Below are 22,170 nucleotides of genomic sequence, written 5' to 3'. Positions count from 1 at the left end.
CATCATGTGAAGAGTTGACTCATTGGAAAATACTCTGATGCTGGGAGGGATTGGGGGTAAGAGGAGAAAGGGACGACAGAGGATGAGATGGCTGGATGGCATCACTGATTCGATGGACGTGAGTCTGAGTGAACTCTGGGAGTTGGTGATGGACAGGGAGGCCTGGCGTGCTTCGATTCATGGGGTCGCAAAGAGTCGGACACGACTGAGCGACTGATCTGATCTGATCTGATCTGACTAGACGGAACTTTGTTGGCAAAGTAATGTCTCTGCTTTTCAATATGCTATCTAGGTTGGTCATAACTTTTCTTCCAAGGAGTAAGGTTCTTTTAATTTCATGGCTGCAATCACCATCTGCAGTGATTTTGGAGCCCCTAAAAATAAAGTCTGACACTGTTTCCACTGTTTCCCCATCTATTTCCCATGAAGTGATGGGACCAGATGCCATGATCTTCATTTTCTGAATGTTGAGTTTTAAGCCAACTTTTTCACTCTCCTCTTTCACCTTCATCAAGAGGCTTTTGAGTTCCTCTTCACTTTCTGCCATAAGGGTGGTGTCATCTGCATATCTGAGGTTATTGATATTTCTCCCGGCAATCTTGATTCCAGCTTGTGCTTCTTCCAGCCCAGTGTTCCTCATGATGTACTCTGCATATAACTTAAATCAGCAGGGTGACAATATACCGCTTTGACATACTCCTTTTCCTATTTGGAACCAGTCTGTTATTCCATGTCCAGTTCTAACTGTTGCTTCCTGACCTGCACACAGGTTTCTCAAGAGCCAGGTCAGGTGGTCTGGTATTCCCATCTCTTTCAGAATTTTCCACAGTTTCTTGTGATCCACACAGTCAAAGGCTTTGGCATAGTCAATGAAGCAGAAATAGATGTTTTTCTGGAACTCTCTTGCTTTTTTGATGATCTAGGAGATATTGGCAATTTGATCTCTGGTTCCTCTGCCTGTTCTAAAACCAACTTGAACATCTGGAAGTTCACAGTTCACATATTGCTGAAGCCTGCCTTGGAGAATTTTGAGCATTACTTTACTAGCGTGTGAGATGAGTGCAATTGTGCGGTAGTTTGAGCATTCTTCGGCATTGCCTTTCTTTGGGATTGGAATGAAAACTGACCTTTTCCAGTCCTGGGGCCACTGTTGAGTTTTCCAAATTTGCTGGCATATTGAGTGCAGCACTTTCACAGCATCATCTTCCAGGATTTGAAATAGCTCAACTGGAATTCCATCACCTCCACTAGCTTTGTTCGTAGTGATGCTTTCTAAGGCCCACTTGACTTCACATTCCAGAATGTCTGGCTCTAGGTTAGAGGGGCTTAAAAAGGTGAGGGGCTTCCCTGGTGCCACTAGTGGTAAAGAACTTGCCTGCCATTGTAGGAGACATAAGAGACATGGGTGCAATCACTGGGTTGGGAAGATCCCCTGGAGCAGAGAATGGCAACGCACTCCGGTATTCTTGCCTGGAGAATCCCACGGACAGAGGAGCCTGGTGGGCTAGGGTCCATAGTGTTGCAAACAGTCGGGCATGACTGAAGCAATTTAGCATGCACACATGCAAAAAGGTGAGAGGTCTTCAGGAAGCCCTGGTCTTGAGTTGTGAAGTCTTAGGAAAACATAAACAGAGGACAGGCAGGCGGGAGACAGATTCCTAGAGGGCAGCCTACCTTTCGGCCCTCTCGCTTACTCCTATCTGGGTTGTGAATACCTTTCACTGATCAGGTCAGGCATTTAGATCAGCTTGATTCCTCCTGGGTGAGCATCAAGCAGTTACCCCTGCAGTCACTTTCTTTCTGTTTGCAAAGGCTCTTGCTGTCAATCTGGATTCTTGCAGCAGTCCAGGGGCCAGAAGGACTGATGTGGTCACCTGGATTGGCCTGGAGAGGACGGGACTTCCCAGGGTTGATAGTGAGTCAGTAGCAGACTCCGGCCCCTCAACTTGCACCTGGTCCAGCACTGTTCACGGTGCTGTAAACAGTTGTTACAACCTCAGACTAACATGTGCAGGATGGGAGAAGAGACCACCTCCTCCCACCCACCCCCACCAGCTGCAGTGGGAAAAGGGGCCCTAGGAAAGTGTACATATTTTACCCAAATGTACTTGAGATGCTTCCTGGGAAAACCCTAAACAGGAACTTGAGAACTCATGCCTTACTTCTACAGTAGTTTTTTGTACATATTAAATCATTTCTTGATTGTTCATGATAATAGATGATACACAAGCTTCATTCCCATCTATAACTTTATCTGGTATCAATTTTCATATTAGATATATTGCCTAGGATGTGGCAATAATTATATTAATAACTAAAAACCTCTGTGACTTTGCTTGGGTGACCCTTTTAACAGTGAACTCCAGGTGACAACACAGTGATTGTCAGTTCAGCTACATCAAGGTTTTTGAAGATGATGGCTTCTCCACTAAAGTAGGATGTAAATAAATTTTGAATGGAGCCTGGCATCACCTGGAAGGAATTCTAAACTTCACACCTTTGGGGTAGTTGACCCAAATGGCTTCAGAGTAGGCTAACTTTACAGAGCACGTTAGAAAAAAGGACACACTTATTCAGCTGAAGCTAAAGCTCCAGGACTTTGGCCACTGGATGCGAGGAGCCAACTCACTGGTAAAAACCCTGATGCTGGGAAAGATTGAAGGCAAGAGGAGAAGGGGGCGACAGCAGATGAGATGGTTGGATGGCATCATCACTGGCTCAGTGGACATGAGTTTGAGCAAACTCCGGGAGGCAGTGAAGAGCAGGGAGACCTGCTGTGCTGCAGTTCATTGGGTTGCAAAGAGTCGAACACAACTGAGCGACTGAACAGCAACAACATTCAACATCATAATCAGACTATTACAGTTAGCAATCAACTGCATGGGTGAAAAAAAAAATCTACCTTAAAACCCTTTGTTGGAATGCTTTACATTTTCCACAGAACAAAAACTGAAAATCCTGCTGTACAGTTAGTCAGAAATGCAGTCCTCAGGGGATTTTTTTGCCTATACACAGGAGTGTTGTCTAAAACATGTCTTCTTTGTAGCAGCTGGGCCCTGCCACCACTGTTCTTGGCTGAGCCACAAATCTGTTGTAACCTGTAGCTTCTCTGTCACTGCACTGGCTTTCCTCTCCTGTCAAGCTTTGTTTTCTGGCAGTAATTAAAACCTTCTGCCACTGCCATAGCTATTGCTCCTGTTGAAACTGCCGTAGCCACCTTGGTTTCATGGTTTGGCAAAGTATTGGCCTCTACCACCATAGGGGCCAGAGCTTCTGCCTCCAAATTTCCTCCTTTCGTGTGTCCAAAATTTGAAGATTGATTGTTGTAATTGCCCAAATCCTTGTAGCTTCCATCACCCCCAAAATTGCTTCAGTCACTACCAAATCCATTATAGACATCCCATTCTACCACCATGGAAGCCACCAAAGCCACCTTGACCACTTAAGTTCCCTCCACAACCAAAGCTGTCATTCCCACCAAAATTACCTCCATGACCACCACCAAAGTTTCTGGAACTATTTTTGACCTCTTTGGCCTGATGAAGCACTAGTCCTTCACAGTTGTGGCTGTTCGCTGTATGGTGTTTCTGAATGACAATCTAGTCATGGTCATCAAAGGCTATAAAGCCAATGCCTCTCTTTTTGCCACTGCTTCGGTCAGTCATGATGTCAGTCACTTCAATTTTCCAATACTGTCCAAAGTAACCTCTTAGGCGATATTCTTCAGTGTCTTCTTTAATGCCACAAAACGAAAATCTTTTTCACAGTTAAGTGGCCATCAGGTCTTTGAGAATCCTCTCTTGAGACAGCCTTCTTGGGTTCCACAACTCTTCCATCCACTTTGTGTGGCCTTGCCTTCATGGGCACATTCACCTCGACAGATGCACATATGACAAACTCGAAGCCTGTGGAGTGCCTGTGGTTTGGATCCTTCATTACCACACAGTCTGTGAGCATTCCCCATTGCTCAAAAGGGCTCATCAGGGACTTCCCTGGTGCTCCAGTGGTTAAGACACTGAACTTCCACGGCAGCAGACACAGGTTCAATCCCTGGCAGAGAACTAAGATCCTGAACAACACCGGCAGTACTGCCCCAAAAGAAAAACAAAACAACAACAACAACAAAAAACCTAAAATGGCTCCTCAGACTCTCATTGGTTGTTTCAAAGCTCAAACCTCCAATGAAAAGCTTTCACAACTGTTCAGGCTCTTTGGGAGACTCTGACTTAAACAAGATGGCAGTAGATGGGGAAGACTTAAATGAAGCTTCTTCAGTGGCATCCAGGGGCAGAAAGGAGTAATCTAATGAATGTATCTCTGTCAGGAAGCATTTAACAGGAGGCTTCCTGTGTGCTGTTTTGGATCTGTCATGAATGTCTGTTCCTTATTAATTCCTGAATATTCAGGAATTAAGAGGAGAGGCAAACCACTCCCAGGGCAGAGGAATGCATGCATTTCCTTCATTAGTTTTTCCATACAGTGAGAAGTAACTATTTACCACCCTCTTCCTTTTTATGAACCATATGGTAACAATGATTATTCACAATGCTCTCTCTTTGATATGGATTGCCTTATGTTTCTTTGATAATTTGTAAGTCTGGACTTTTGATCTTTATCTTTGCTGAACAAAGCTACCTTGTAAGACAGTATATATACCCACACTATGTTGAATAAAACACCTTTGCTCCATGAGAGCTTGGGTCCCCATGTCTTTCTTCTTTCTCTCTCTCTCTCTCTCTCTCTCCCCCCGGCTAATTCTCTGGAGCCCATTGTGCTCACTCCCCTGCCCGGGCTTCTAAGGCCGTCTCGAGAAGGTGCACTATACCTTCACCCCCTCGAGAGGGTGCCCGGTGCCTTCGTGAGTGACGCAAGCCCTGTGTCAAGGACTTTATTGGTTTTCTGCGTAAACCAGGGAATATCGGCCTCTCTCTCTTTTGCTTTCTTATCGTCAACTGCGGACCACCAGGTTCTGGTCCATTAAAGGACCTCTATAAGTGGTGCCAGAACTGGGACCTGGTACACCTGGCAGATTCGGACGGAGTGACTCCAAGGACCTATTGAAGTCAGTAAGTACTAAGACATGGGTCAAACGGCTGGAAAGCCCCATCACTTTTCTACTTTACTTCATCACTTATTTAAAGTTCAGGGACTTTCAGTTTCACACTAGTGAATAGAGGCTTGCCTTCAGACAGTGGTTGAATGTAACCCTTGGTTCCCTGATGAAGGTAGTTTTGATTTATTTGTTTTTCTTTTATTTATTTATTTATTTTTAATTTTTACTTTATTTTATTTTTTAACTTTACAATATTGTATTGGTTTTGCCATATATCAACATGAATCCGCCACAGGTATACACGTGATCCCCATCCTGAACCCTCCTCCCTCCTCCCTCCTCCCTCCCAGTACCATCCCTCTGGGTCATCCCAGTGCACCAGCCCCAAGCGTCCGGTATGTTGCATCGAACCTGGACTGGCGACTCGTTTCATATATGATATTATACATGTTTCAATGCCATTCTCCCAAATCTTCCCACCCTCTCCCTTTCCCACAGAGTCCAAAGACTGTTCTATACATCAGTGTCTCTTTTGCTGTCTCGTACACAGGGTTATTGTTACCATCCTTCTAAATTCCATATATATGCATTAGTATACTGTATTGGTGTTTTTCTTTCTGACTTACTTCACTCTGTATAATAGGCTCCAGTTTCATCCACCTCATTAGAACTGATTCAAATGTATTCTTTTTAATGGCTGAGTAATACTCCATTGTGTATATGTACCACAGCTTTCTTATCCATTCATCTGCTGATGGACATCTAGGTTGCTTCCATGTCCTGGCTATTATAAACAGTGCTGAGATGAACATTGGGGTACACGTGTCTCTTTGAATTCTGGTTTTCTCAGTGTGTATGCCCAGCAGTGGGATTGCTGGGTCATACGGCAGCTCTATTTCCAGTTTTTAAAGGAATCTCCACACTGTTCTCCATACTGGCTGTACTAGTTTGCATTCCCACCAACAGTGTAAGAGGGTTCCCTTTTCTCCACACCCTCTCCAGCATTTATTGCTTGTAGACTTTTGGATCGCAGCCATTCTGACTGGCATGAAATGGTACCTCATAGTGGTTTTGATTTGCATTTCTCTGATAATGAGTGATGTTGAGCATCTTTTCATGTGTTTGTTAGCCATCTTATGTCTTCTTTGGAGAAATGTCTATTTAGTTCTTTGGCCCATTTTTTGATTGGGTCATTTATTTTTCTGGAATTGAGCTGTAGAAGTTGCTTGTATATTTTTGAGATTAGTTGTTTGTCAGTTGCTTCATTTGCTATTATTTTCTCCCATTCTGAAAGCTGTCTTTTCACCTTGCTTATAGTTTCCTTTGTTGTGCAGAAGCTGTTAAGTTTAATTAGGTCCCATTTGTTTATTTTTGCTTTTATTTTCAATATTCTGGGAGGTGGGTCATAGAGATAAATCCATGCACCTATGGACACCTTATCTTTGACAAAGGAGGCAAGAATATACAATGGATTAAAGACAATCTCTTTAACAAGTGGTGCTAGGAAAACTGGTCAACCACTTGTAAAAGAGTGAAACTAGAACACTTTCTAACACCATACACAAAAATAAACTCAAAATGGATTAAAGATCTAAACGTAAGACCAGAAACTATAAAACTCCTAGAGGAAAACATAGGCAAAACACTCTCCGACATACATCACGGTAGTTTTGATTTAGAAATTTGGCACCAGGTCAAGAGAATGTTGAACGAGCCACCAGATGGGGAAAAAATATTCCGATAGATTTCTGGCCCCTATGGGCTCTCATTAAAGCTGTGATTCTACCATTTCAAGGTAATTCTAGCCCTCCTGATATTTGGCAACAGGCAGAACACTTATTACATGAATATGAATTAGATGATGAAACCTTACAAAAGGCCTAATTAGAACAACATAAAATATTTCAGAATTTTCCTACAAGCCCTGCGCTTGTTGCTCCAAGCGCTCCTCCCCTGCCAGTGGGCACAAATCCCAAAGTCTCTCCCTTGCTAGAACCTAATGATTCTGGCAACAACTCCCCTAAGACACCTTTTGACATTAAAACCGACAATACCTTTCTGAATAACAATAATAAGTTTTTACCACATACTCTTAATTGTAAGAATTTGCTGCCTACTCACTCTCCTTCATGACAGAGGCTCTCTGAATTTCTGGCTTTGCAATCACAAGTCTCTGAAGCCGATGGTTTCTCTACCTTTCCAGTTTTTAGAAATCCTGATGCTCAAGGGCACGTAATACCTCAATATAAAGATATTAACTTTTATCACATGCAACAAATTAAAAAAGCTATAACTATGTACAGCCCACATTCACCTTTTACTAAAGCACTTCTAAATTCTATAACATTCTCTATTGGAAATTTTATTCCCCATGATTGGCGAACTTTAATAAAAGCTCTCCTTAAACCAGGAGAGTATCTTCAGTGGATAATGTGGTTTCATGATATAGCCAGAGATCATGCTAACAGAAATGCTCGAGCTGGCGCTCCCCCAAAATCAAATTACTTTTGAGATGTTAACTGGTACAGGACAATTTGACACTATAGAAGCTCAAATACAGTGCCCTCCTGTATTACATGGACTATTATAAACAGTGGCCCTTGAAGCTTGGGATCAAATTACTCCTCAAGGGGAGCCTACAGGTACCTACACTAAAATACTGCAAGGACCTAATGAAATGTATGCTGATTTTTTAGCTAGATTAGAAACTGCTATTTCACATACTGTAATTGGAGAAGAAGCCAAAAGGCAACTAGAGAAATTACTTGCTTATGAAAATGCAAATCAGGAATGTCAAAAGGCTATAGCTCCAATTTGTGAGACAGGGACTATTATTAATTATTTGAAGGCTTGTCACAATCTAGGATCAGAAACTCAAAAGTTGCAAATGCTAGCTGAAACAATGGTTGCTGCCTTAAGAAAGAGAAATGAAGGATGCTTTACATGTGGAGATAAGAATCATTTAAAAAGGGATGGCCCTAAAAAAGCTAATAAAAAACCTCCAAAAATCTGCCATCGCTGCCATAGAGGAATGCATTGGGCCAAAGATTGTAAATCTAAATTTGACATTGAAGGGAAACCTATTCCGGGAAACTCCAAGCAGGGGACCCCCCAGGTCCCCTTCAACAAAAACCAGGGGCAAATTCCATCTTCTCCCTCAAACCCTCAACATCCAGCAGTGCTGCTCTCGATATACCAGCCCTAAATGACTTTCTCCTTTACCCTCAAGCAGTCCCCTCTAGAATACCTACCGGACTTTTTGGACCCCTGCCCCCACAAACCTTCAGTCTTTTACTTGTCTGATCTAGTTTGAGTTCTAAAGGAATCACTGTTCACCCTGGAGTAATTGATTCAGATTATAAAGGAGAAATTCAAATTATGATGTCATCTCAGATTTTATGGCAATTCAAAAAGGGATTAAAATCGCTCAATTACTTCTTTTACCTTACATTTCTATTAACTCCTCTAATGATGTGGTGGGTGGATTTGGCAGTACAGATCAAAAACAGTCCTTTTGGACATCATTAATATCTGAATTTGCCCGACAGACTATAAATATCAAAATTAATGGTAACAGATTTTCTGGTCTCCTCGACACTGGATCTGATATTACTATTATTTCCAAACATTTATGGCCCAAATCCTGGCCTGCACAAAAAAATTCTTGCCAAATTGCAGGGATTTCTCAAACCAAAGTACAAGAGGTTTATCAGAGTACTCAAATTTATCCATGTGAGGACCAGAAGGCCAACCTGCAACATTAAGACCTTATGTAATAGATGCACCCCTTAATCTAATAGGAAGGGACTTACTTATGCAATGGTAAACTCAGATATACGTTCCACATTTTTCCTAGGGGCCACTGCTCATTTAACAAACAATACAATTATTAAAATAACTTGGAAGAATGATGAGCCTATTTGGACAGAGCAGTGGCCCCTCATGAAAGAGAAATTACAGTGCTGTGATTCATGGGGTGGCAAAGAGTCGGATACGACTGAGCGACTGAACTGAACTGAACTGAAGGAACGTATAGACACACAACTAGAATTAAAACATATTGAGGAATCTTGTTCTCCTTGGAACTCTCCTATTCTTGTTATAAAAAAGAAATCTAACAAATGGCGTCTCCTATCAGACCTTAGAAAAGTTCATGCATCTATGAAACCTATGGGTGCATTACAACCAGGAATCCCATTACCTACCACTATTCCTCAAAATTGGCACATTATTATTACTGATGTACAAGATTGCTTTTTTAATATACCTTTACACCCTTTACGTTGAGAGAGATTCACTTTCTCTCTCCCTTATCCTAATCATATTAGACCTCATAAACAGTACCAATGGACTGTACCACCACAAGGGATGATGAATTCTTCCACCATGTCAGTACTACGTAGCTAAAGCCCTTGAGCCTGTGAAAAAGCAATTTCCTAACTTTCTTGTTATTCACTATATAGATGATATATTGTTTTAGGCTCCATCTATCTTAGAAACTCAACACATGTTTGATATAGCTCAACTATGCTTAAAAGACTCTGGATTAATCATTGCCCCTGAAAAAATTCAAACCTCTATACCTTACCATTACTTGGGGTTTGTTGTTAATAGACAACGTATTACTCCCTGACTAACTCAGATCCGTACTGATAAATTATCAACCTTAAATGATTTTCAATAGCTCTTCAGTTCAGTTCAGTTCAGTCGCTCAGTCGTGTCCGACTCTTTGCCACCCCATGAATCGCAGCATGCCAGGCCTCCCTGTCCATCACCAACTCCCGGAGTTCACTCAGACTCACGTCCATTGAGTCAGTGATGCCATCCAGCCATCTCATCCTCTGTCATCCCCTTCTCCTCCTGCCCCCAATCCCTCCCAGCATCAGAGTCTTTTCCAATGAGTCAAGTCTTCGCATGAGGTGGCCAAAGTACTGGAGTTTCAGCTTTAGCATCATTCCTTCCAAAGAAATCCCAGGGCTGATCTCCTTCAGAATGGACTGGTTGGATCTCCTTGCAGTCCAAGGCACTCTCAAGAGTCTTCTCCAACACCACAGTTCAAAAGCATCAATTCTTCAGCACTCAGCTTTCTTCACAGTCCAACTCTCACATCCATACAAAAACCACTGAAATAGCCTTTACTAGATGGACCTTTGTTGGCAAAGTAATGTCTCTGCTTTTCAATATGCTGTCTAGGTAGGTCATAATTTTTCTTCCAAGGAGTAAGGTTCTTTTAATTTCATGGCTGCAGTCACCATCTGCAGTGATTTTGGAGCCCCCCAAAATAAAGTCTGACACTGTTTCCACTGTTTCCCCATCTATTTCACATGAAGTCATGGGGCCAGATGTCATGATCTTTGTTTTCTGAATGTTGAGTTTTAAGCCAACTTTTTCACTCTCCTCTTTCACCTTCATCAAGAGGCTTTTGAGTTCCTCTTCACTTTCTGCCATAAGGGTGGTGTCATCTGCATATCTGAGGTTATTGATATTTCTCCCGGCAATCTTGATTCCAGCTTGTGCTTCATCCAGCCCAGCGTTTCTCATGATGTACTCTGCATATAAGTTAAATAAACAGGGTGACAATACACAGCCTTGACGTACTCCTTTTCCTATTTGGAACCAGTCTGTTGTTCCATGTCCAGTTCTAAGTGTTGCTTCCTGACCTGCATACAAATTTCTCAAAAGGCAGGTCAGGTGGTCATGTATTCCCATCTCTTTCAGAATTTTCCACAGTTTATTGTGATCCACGCAGTCAAAGGCTTTGGAATAGTCAATAAAGCAGAAATAGATGTTTTTCTGGAACTCTCTTGCTTTTCAACGATCCAGCAGATGTTGGCAATTTGGTCTCTGGTTCCTCTGCCTTTTCTAAAACCAGCTTGAACATCTGGAAGTTCACGGTTCATGTATTGCTGAAAAGCTCTTAGGTGATATAAATTGGATTAGACCTTCTTTAGGCATTGCTAATTATCAACTGAATAACCTATTTAATACTTTAAAAGGAGATCCTGATTTAAATAGCCCTCGTTCACTTTCTCAAGAGGCAAGAAAGGAACTCTATTTAGTGCAAAATAAATTACAAAAACAATTTCTTACTCCCATCAAACTAGATTTACCTCTAGAATTATTTATACTCCCCTCTCTTCATTCTCCCACAGGACTTCTTGCCCAACAAGAACACCCAGTAGAATGGATCTATACCCGTTTTAGGGTAATAAAGACACTTACACCCTACCTTGATTTAATTGTTCTAATCATTATCAATGGAAGAAATAGGACTAAAACTCTAATTGGCTCTGACCCTCATAAAATTATAATACCTATCAATAAACCTCAATTTGAGAATGCATTACAAACTTCTACCGATTTCCAAATAGCTTTTACTCATGGTAAGGAGCAGGCTGATAAACTGGTTTCCTTTGCTATTCTGGAGGAACAGCATGCTCTGTTGCATAACAATGCTGGCTCCCTACACCAGCTATGGAAAATCCCATACCGCCAGGCTAAAGAAATTATTAGTAATTGCTCTACTTGTAGACCCCTACATCTTCGACCCATTGCCCAAGGTATTAATCCTCGCGGTTTGCAACCTAATGAACTACCGCAAATGGATGTAACTCATTGCCCTGAACTTTCTCCATTTTTTTTCTTGCATGTCTGTATCAACACTAATTCTTCTTTTATTTGGGCCACACCTCTTCACGGTGAGGCTACACATGTTATAACTCATTTATTAACTTGTTTTGCTGTAAGTGGAACTCCTAGTTCTATAAAATGGAGAAGGCAATGGCACCCCACTCCAGTACTCTTGCCTGGAGAGTCCCAGGGACGGGGGAGCCTGGTGGGCTGCCGTCTATGGTGTTGCACAGAGTCGGACACGACTGAAGCGACTTAGCAGCAGCAGCAGCAGTTCTATAAAAACAGACAATGGCCCTGCCTTTATTTCTAGACACTTTAAACAATTTTTACAATCTTTTTCTATTAAACATATTACAGGTATTCCTTATAATCCACAGGCACAAGGCATAGTCAAACGAGCACATCACGCACTAAAGTTGCAAATAAAAAAATTTTTAAAGGGGGAATACACAGGAACACTACTGTCTTCCTTATCTAAAGCAGACTTTACTAGATTCCAACATAAGATATTTTCTAAACCTATAACTATTGTTAATACAGCTTTATTTGTTTTAAATTTTTTAAACTTACCACATGGAGATATCTTAACAAAAGCAGAAAAGCATTTTGAGGAATTGAAGGACACTTCTCTTCCTCTGCCCATTTGGTACCAAGACGGGTTAACGAAACAATGGAAATCTGGGAAACTAATCTTACAAGGAAAGGGGTATGCTTGTATATCCCCAGATGGATCCAACGAACTTACATGGCTTCCTTTTCAGAATATTCGACCCAAGGGGGCCCCCAGTCTTCAAAATGGAGACAGGACAACAAGGACCCCAGGAGGAAGAGATTTCAGTGCGGGCCACAGTGGCTGTGAAGATCTCCAGGAAGCACCACCATCAGCGGCATCAACCTTATGATCTCCCCACTTGGGGACAAATAAAAACCCTTACTAATCGAGCTGAAAATTTGGTCCCTCAACAGGGAATGCCTCGGAGCCCTGAATACATTCTCCTAGCAATGGTCAGTCTCCTGGCCTGTGCCTCCCCCGTTCTAACTAATCATACTTACTGGGCTTACATACCAACCCCCCTTTACTACAGGTGGTCGAATGGACAGAAAGAGGACCAATCATTTCAGCTAATGACTCTATACATATGCCTTCTCCCTGGAGCATTAAAGGGCCCTCACACCCTAAAGAAGAAGGAAAACTAATTAATAGTTCTCTAGGTTATGAAGTCCTTCCTTTGTGCATGGGCCCAGCAGAATTATGCATGAACGTTAGCCGACAAACGGGCTTTCGCCCTGCCTCCCAAAAAGGATTTTCGGATGTTGCTTGGATTATTTACTGCCCTTTCTTTGTCTGTGAACCATATTTATACTACTGAGACTTTACGGAAAGAACAAAGAACATTATGCAAAGAGTTTACTTATAAGAACTTTACATATACTCCTGTTTGTTGGGACAAATGTCAAGCCAAATCAGGAAAATTAATGTTTGTGGCTAATTATACGATTGTCGACTGGGGACCCCATGGTATGTGGTTATCTAACTGCTCAGATGATGTTAACAGAACTGTGTGTGACTATGCTACTCAAATGGCATGGAAAATTAATGACACTACGATGGAGCATTACCATGACAAAGGACTTCTTGGGTGGCTTGACGGTGGATTAGCCCCACCTCGTCCTAGGATCATCCTCGATAAACAGAGTGATAAACAGAGTGGGCCTGAACAATGGGACATTTGGAAACTTGCTGCGAGCACCGAAAAACTTGGGACTTGGACCGGACATTTCACAGGGACCAGTCATAGTCACAGTAACTATTTCTTTCACTATAATCAATCATATTTTATACAGGCCTGTGTCCCACTCCCTTTTGTTATAGCCATAGGAAATTTACAATTTAATAAGACTTTACGTTCTGTAACTTGTATTAATTGCGAACTATATACTTGTCGTAACTCCTCTATTTCTTTAAGAAATTATTCCCTTATGATTCTTCGATCTTGACATAATTTGTGGTTACCAGTAAATCCCCAACGACCCTGGGAAGAAGGTCCCATGGCTGGACTTGCTTCCAGACTACTTACTAAACTGCTCCAACGATCTAAACGATTCGTTGGATGGCTGATTCTTGGCATTTTGGGGTTAATAGCTATTTGCACCACTGCGGCTGTCGCTGGCCCTGCTTTACATACCTCGACTCAAACACATAATTTTATCCAAAATTGGACTGAAGATGCTCATAATATGTGGGCTACTCAGGCTCAGGTAGATGAGGATATTCAAGAGGAAATACAGGAACTAAAAACAGCCATCAAATGCATCGGAGATCAATTAATAGATCTGCAAAAGCAGGTGATACTCAATTGTGGTTGGAATTCTACTCAATTTTGTGTTACTCCTGTTCATTTCAATCATAGTGCCTACAACTGGGTTACAAATCAAATTTCATTTACAAAACATATATGATAATGCCTCTCTGAATGTACAATTACTGCAAAAGGAAATTCTTGAAACATTTTCTAAAGGTCTGCCCTCTTCCACTAATTTGGAAACTTTAGCTGAACAACTAGCTGATCAATTATCTGGGCTAGACCTACGAGGATGGTTTCAAAGTATTACCCACAGCATCAGGTCTAGAACTGTAACTTTCGTGATTGTCTTGGTAATTATATTTGTTGTTTAGCATTGCCTTTCTATAAAGTTGGTTAATACTAAACAAACTCAGTTGGTCAGGACCTTTCTCACAAATATAATAAAATAGGGGGAATTTTCAGGAAGCATTTAACAGGAGGCTTCCTGTGTGCTGTTTTGGATCTGTCATGAATCTCTGTTCCTTATTAATTCCTGAATATTCAGGAATTTAAAGGAGTGGCAAACCACTCCTGGGGCAGAGGAATGCATGCTTTTCCACTGTTAGTTTTTCCATATGGTGAGAAGTAACTATTTACCACCCTCTTCCTTTTTATGAACCATACGGTAACAATTATTCACAACCCTCTCTCTTTGATATGGATTGCCTTATGTTTCTTGATAATTTGAGAGTCTGGACTTTTGATCTTTATCTTTGCTGAACAAAGCTACCCTGTAAGACAGTATATATACCCATACTATGTTGAATAACACCTTTGCTCCATCAGAGCTTGGGTCCCCGTGTCTTTCTTTCTTTTTCTTTCTCTTTCTTTCTTTCTCTCTCTCCGGCTAATTCTCTGGAGCCTAGAAACCCGTTGTGCTCACTCCCCTGCCCGGGCTTCTAAGGCCCTCTCGAGAAGGTGCACTGTGCCTTCACTCCCTCGAAAGGGTGCCTGGTGCCTTCGTGAGCGACGCAAGCCCTGTGTCAAGGACTTCATTGGTTTTCTGGGTAAACCAGGGACTATCAGCCTCTCTCTCTCTTTTGCTTTCTTATCGTCAACTCCAGACCACCAGGTTCCGGTCCATTAAAGGACCTCAACATATCTTTACTATTTGTTTGTTTGCGGTGGTTTTAAAACTGTAAATTCTTTGACATTCCTCCCATTGAGAGGTGGGGGAGAGGTCTCTGTTCTCTCTGGGTCAACCTTAGCGACTCACTACTGACAGAATGCAGCAAGAGTGATGCTATACAGCCTCTGAGCTTTGCTCATAAAATGCAGTTTTGCAAGATGAAAAGAGTTTTGGAGCTTGGTTGCACACAATAAATACGCCCAACACTGTGGAATTGTATACTTTGAAACCGTTAAGATGGTAGGTTTTATGTCATATGTATTTTACCACAATTTTTTAAAAAATTAAGCACTTTTTTATGATAAAAATGGCAATAAAAAGGAATGAAGTTTTGATACATGCTACAATGTGGATGAACCACGATAACATTATGATAAATGAAGGAAGTTAGTCACAAGGGCCACACATCATATGATTGAGTACATATCAAATGTCCAGAATAGGCCAAAAAAAATAGACCACTGGTTGCCAGGGACTAGGAGGAAGGAAGAACGGGGAGTGACTTGTGATGAAACATTCTGAAGTTGGAGAGTGGTAATATTTGCACAATCCTAAGTTATGACCAACCTAGATAGCATATTAAAAAGCAGAGACATTACTTTGCCAACAAAGGTCTGTCTAGTCAAGGCTATGGTTTTTCCTTTGGTCATGTATGGATGTGAGAGTTGGACTGTGAAGAAAGCTGAGTGCTGAAGAATTGATGCTTTTGAACTGTGGTGTTGGAGAAGACTCTTGAGAGTCCGTTGGACTGCAAGGAGATCCAACCAGTCCATTCTAAAGGAGATCAGTCCTAGGTGTTCTTTGGAAGGACTGATGCTAAAGCTGAAGCTCCAGTACTTTGGCCACCTCATGCAAAGAGTTGACTCATTGGAAAAGACTCTGATGCTGGGAGGGATTGGGGGCAGGAGGAGAAGGGGACAACAGAGGATGAGATGGCTGGATGGCATCACCAACTCAATGGATGTGAGTTTGAGTGAACTCCGGGAGTTGGTGATGGACAGGGAGGCCTGGTGTGCTGCAATTTATGGGGTTGCAAAGAGTCGGACATGACTGAGCCACTGAACTGAACTGATGACTATTCTAAAATTGTATACTTTAAAAGGGTGAATGCTATGGTATTAAATTATATCTCAATAGAGTCATTAAAAAAAAAACAAAAAACTATGAAGTTTCCACTTTGTATGCTAGGTGTCTTTCAGGACTCTGAACTGCCAAGCATTAAAAAAAAAAATCTGAGTTGCCCGAGGCCACCATTTTATAAGGAAGTCCAAGCCATATGGAGAGGCTATGGATAAGTGCTGCATTTGACAGCCCACTTCACCTCCCAACTGTCAAACAGCATCAGGTGAAAGAAGCCAGATTTGAGGTCTGGCTGGGTTGAGCTTTCAGATGACAGCAGCCTCAGTGGACATCTCAGTGAAAGCTCAGGAGAGATTCCAAGCAAGAACTGTCCAGTCAAGCCCTTTCTAAATTCCTGTCACACAAGATCTTACCCAGAATGAAACAGTGGTTCTACTTTAAGTTGGGGGGTAATCTGTTAAGCATTAATAAAAACTGGAACACTTATAACACAGTTGATTTCTGCTTCATCCCTTGGGTTCATTTTGTGGAGGTGAGCTGAGGCCAGGGATGTAGAATGTCCTTAATATTTTCTGAAGGTCTTTGTTTGTTTGTTTTGGTTTTTGTCTTTTTTTTTTTTTTTTTTTTTTGGCCTCCCCACATGGCATGCAGGATCTTAGTTCCCTGACCAGGAATAGAACCTGTGCCCCTTGCATTGTGAGCACAGTCTTAACCACTGAACCCCCGGGGAAGTCCCTGGTTTTCTTTTTTAATTGACCATTTGTTTATTTACTAACATGTCCTTCCTCCACACAGGGGCTTTGAGGCAGTTCCTAAAGAGAGTTAATAAAAGATAAAAAAAAAAATGAAATAAGTGAGGGAAAGATTCACGATGATCTGGGAGGAAAAGCAACAGAGTTGTTCAAAAGAGCCCACAGGGAGAGTGACATTAGCTCTGAGCACACATGGGGTGTCACCAGCCAGCAGCTGTAATGAGGTTGTGATGTGGGCTCCCAGGCCCTGCAGAAGCCGACCTCAGCAGGGACTCGCAGGCCAGCAGTAGGGAATATTCTGGGAGGAGTCACATGTGGGCAGCTGTGCATGACCATCAGCCCTGGGGACTGCCCATTCCAGAGGCTGAGAGCTCCAGTATGGTTCTGGGCCCCGTTCTCCCTCAGAATGATGGTCAGAGCCCAAGTTCTTCCCTGTCTGAGACATCTCTCTGCATTGGCTCTGTCACCACCACGACTTTAAGGTTTTTCTTCACTCCTAAACATGACCCTACTCATCTTGGGTTAGTGAGCACCCAGAGGGCAGCTCCCTGGGGTTCCTGTGACCTGTTTCCTAGTTCTCAGGGAGCCAGGGCTGCACTGGTGTTCTTTTTGTCTGCTGGGGAACTTCCCATGCTGCATCCCCCAGGCCTCTGTGCCCCCATGTTCCAGGAGAAAGCCCCAAGGAATACAGGGTGGACTTTAGGATGGACTCCCCATCCATCATCTCTACTTCTGAAGCCTGCAGGATGAAGGAGGGCATGGACCAGCCAGTCTGCCATGGCGGGTACTTTCATTTTCTATGGCTGTAGAACAAATGACTACCAAGTGAGTATCTTAAAATAACATCTTTATTCTCTTTCGGTTCTGGAAGTCAGAAGACTGAAGTCAATTTCCCTGAGATGAAATCAAGGTGTTGCTCTTCCCAGAGGCTCTAGGTCAGAGTCCTTTCCTTTTCTTTCCTGCTCCTATAACTGTATTCCTTGCATTCCTGGGCTTCAAGTCACCTTCCTCCATCTCCATAGCCCTCAGTGTAGCATCATCAAATCTCACTGCCTTCTCTCTCCTCTGTCTCCTTCTGACTCCCTCACCTTGATTACAATTAGGATCTATGCAGATAATCCAGGATAACCTCCCCATCTCAAGATCGTTAATCATATGTGCAAAATTCTCCTTTGCTATATGAGGTAACATTCACAGGTTCCACCAGTATGACCTGGACAATTTTTAGGGCCATTATTCAGCCTATCAAAGGGAGCATCAATATTTATGACTTTTCTGCTTGTCTAGAAGGGCCTTTAGCCAAACTAGAGTGAGCCACAGGACTACAGACAGATGAGAAAGAAAAGAATGGTTGGCTTTGGCCTCAATGGGAGCGGGTTTTCTACATAGACATGTTCATTCTTGAAGCCAGGGTTGCCTCTAAGACTTCTTGGGTACAGGATTTCTGCCTGACTTCACAGGGACCCTGGGCTTGTCTTAATAGACTCTTTGACACCTCTGTGAGGTTGTCCATTCTAGCTGCCAAGGGCTCCCAGGCCTTGCATGCTTGCCTCCTACGGGAAGACTTAAGGGCCCCAAAGAGTTTCCATCATGTTGAGGTTAGCCCATGATGTCACACCACAACAGTGACTCAGAGGCAAATGGGAGAACCATATGATAAGCAGTTGGTCCTGGTTGACTCAACAGACATCTCGTACTGTTTGGTACTGCAAAACAAAGAACCAATCACATGGAAGTTTACAGTTCAGGAAGATTTTTCTGCTGTGAGTACCCAGACGTCCAGGCAGTTTTCCCAAACTCATCTGAATGTCCCCTCTGAGAAGTCACGAGTGATTGGCAGGGAGAAGTCAGCAGAGCACTGTGGATGAGGGGCCATGTGTACGTGGATGAGGATGTGATGTGTGTATGGAGAGTGTGTGTATATATGTCAGAGTACATGTGGTTGAGCACGTGTGTAAGTGTGCACATGTATTGGGTAGATGTATGATTCTGTATTTCTGAGAGTGATTGGTGAGTCTGAGTTTGTCTGAGTTGAGAACGTGGGTAAATGTTGGGATGGTGTGTGTGTGTGTGTTTGTGAACATGTAGGCAACTTCAAAGGATGAGGGAAAAATGAAGGGGGTGAATTCCCACTGATGGTCATGAAAAGCCCCCAGGAAGTAAGTCTGGGACACGAATGCTGCAGGGTTGATGGGCAAACCACATCCTTGGTCCCTGAGGTGGCAAGGCCCAGGGCTGGCACTGCTTCCAGCCAGAGCCAGGGTTGATTGCAATGTGCCTTTCTAGACCCAAGGTCAGTCTGTCTGGGTTCCTACTCTCAGAGCAGCGTTTGAAAGCTTCCTCTTATTTCTTCATGCCCTGAAACCCCCTCCTCGATAGAGAGTCTCCATCTGCAGGCCCTAGCCTGCTTTGCAAAGGGGGAGATGGGGTTGTTGCCTTTCAGAAAGCAGCTTAGAGTTGCTTCTGTATAAATGTATGGAGCCAAGAACCAGGTAATGAGGTCACCTGGCATGTCTCTGCAGTCCCAGAGAGGTTTCTGTTTCTAGACAACTATAATCAGAGCTCTAGGGAATTTGAAGGAGCAAGGATATGTTTTTTTCTTTCAGAGACATCAACAGCAGGGGATGTCCCCTCTGAACTGAGACTCAGGAGGCCTGAGTCCAGATGGTGTCATTTCCCTCCTTGGGCCTCTGAAGGGATAAAGATAATCTATAACACAGAATCTCTAAATTTTCTTTTTTTCCGAGTGGTTAGCACACGGTATTTTAATGATCAGTAAACTTGTTCTAGCTCCCCCCACTAGAACCCAATGGACTGTTTCTGTCCCCCTGATCCCCATTCATATGTTGAAGCCTTAACCCTCAACATGACGGCTTTTGGAGGTGGGGCCCTTGGGAGATAATCAGGTTTAGATGAAGTTTTGAGGGGTAGGTCCCTATGGTGGGATTAATGTAATGATATAAAGAGAAAGAGAGACTTACAGCGCTCTCTTTCTCTCTGTGCCATGTGAGGACACAGCTAGAAGGCAGCTGTCCACAAACTTGGAAGAGGACTCTCACCAGGAACCAGATCTGCTGGCTTGATCTTGGACTTCTCAGCTTCCAGAATTTTGAGAAATAAAAAAAATCTGTTGTTTAAGAAACCCAGTCTGTGGTATATTCTGTTATAGCGGCCTGAGCTGACTGATGCATACGTGGGGTTTTCTTCAGCATTTCCAGGACCTGCCCAAGCTTCCGGCATATATTAAGCATGTTGTTGTTGTTGTTGTTACGTTGCTAAGTCATGTCAGACTCTTTTGCCACCCCACTGACTACAGCCCGCCAGTCTCCTCTGTCCATGGGATTTCCCAGGAAATACTGGAGTGGATTGCCATTTCCTTTTCTAGGGGATCATCCTGACCCAGGGATCAAACCCATGTCTCCTTCATTACAGGCGGATTCTTTACCACTGAGCCACCTGGGAAGCCCCATATTAAGGACGGCAATAGCAATAATGGAATCTAACAGTTATAGTACATTCTATGCTGATCACTTCCCCTGGATTATCTTTTCTAATCAGCACAATAACCAATGATGTGGATCCGTGATAGTCTCTGTCTTTTCAGAGAGGCCAAGTAGCTTGCTCTGGGCACACAGCTGTTAAAGGGAAGACCCCAAGCAGTCTGATTCCTGAAGTTCCCTCTTGGGCAAAATAAAACTTGCTTTCCTTAGGAAGCATATTAAGGTGCTCAATAAATGAGGATTAAGCACTGGTTGAGTGAAAGAAGCTGTTCCCTGCAGTTGAGTGCCTTCCCCCTCCCAGTCTGTCAAATCCCTTTTTAGGGCTCAGTTTTCCTGCCTCATAATAAGGACATGATACTGTTTTGTGGATACCTTTTGTTCTGAACATTTTTTGATGCTTTTTCCTTATTCTTACCTTAGTGATCTCTAACTTACTTCTTACAGGCCTTTGTGGACTCCTTCAGGATGGGCTTGCATCTCACCTACTTCTGTATTTGCAATCCACTACCTAGAAGCTTTTAGGCACATGATAGGTGCTCGATGGACATCTGGTCCATCACTCCATGGCAAATAAATGGGGAAACAGTGGAAACCATGACAGGCTTTATTTTGGGGGCTCCCAAATCACTGCAGATGGTGACTGCAGCCATGAAATTAAAAGACGCTGCTCCTTGGAAGAAAAGTCATGACCAACCTAGACAGCATATTAAAAAGCAGAGACATTACTTTGCTAACAAAGGTCCATCTAGTCAAAGCTATGGTTTTTCCAGTGGTCATGTATGGATGTGAGAGTTGGACTATAAAGAACGCTGAGCACCAAAGAATTGATGCTTTTGAACTGTGGTGTTGGAGAAGACTCTTGAGAGTCCCTTGGACTGCAAGGAGATCCAACCAGTCCATTCTGAAGGAGATCTGTCCTGAATATTCACTGGAAGGACTGATGCTGAAGCTGAAACTCCAGTCCTTTGGCCACCTGATGTGAAGAGCTGACTTATTGGAAAAGACCCTGATGCTGGGAAAGATTGAGGGCCGGAGGAGAAGTGGATGACACAGGATGAGATGGTTGGATGGCATCACTGACTCGATGGTCATGAAGTCTGAGCAAGCTCTGGGAGTTGGTGATGGATAGGGAAGCCTGGCATGCTGCAGTCCGTGGGGTCGCAAAGAGTTGGACACAACTGAGTGACTGAACTGAACTGAACTGTAGTGCTCGATTAATGCTGGGTTGATTGACTAGTAAAAAGCCAAGGATCATTTCTGAAAATTTCCCCGAAGTGACCACATAATCAACATATATAAAATCATTGACCCACGGAATCATATATACAAAACAAAATGCGTAAGTAGAGTTATGGGGAAAACACATTTTCCTAAAACAACTCTCGGTCTTTCCTTAATTTTGACTTTCAGAAATAACACATAATTTAATAAGGTGTTATTAATTTACTCAATGAGGTACAATGTACACTTCAATGAGTTTTGACAAATACATATACCTATAAAACCGTCACTACAAAGAAGACATAAACTTTTTCAACATTCTAAAGTTACTCTGTACCCTTTCTAGTTAATTCTTCCCACTCCTTGCCCTTTACAAAAATTGCTCTGATTTTTATCACTATAGTTTAGTTGGTCTGTTCTAGAATGTCATCTAAATAGACTCATACAGTATATACTC

At 42.7% G+C, this 22,170-nt stretch overlaps 1 pseudogene; it reads right to left on the bottom strand.

Moving 5' to 3' along the window:
* Positions 1-3,161: 3,161 nt before the first annotated feature.
* LOC102401953 overlaps positions 3,162-22,170 on the bottom strand; it is a 35,910-nt pseudogene continuing 16,901 nt past the window's right edge.

Source organism: Bubalus bubalis, chromosome 3 (genome assembly GCF_019923935.1).
Source record: "Bubalus bubalis isolate 160015118507 breed Murrah chromosome 3, NDDB_SH_1, whole genome shotgun sequence".
NCBI classification, from domain to species: domain Eukaryota; kingdom Metazoa; phylum Chordata; class Mammalia; order Artiodactyla; family Bovidae; genus Bubalus; species Bubalus bubalis.
This window is presented reverse-complemented; position numbering and strand designations above follow the sequence as displayed.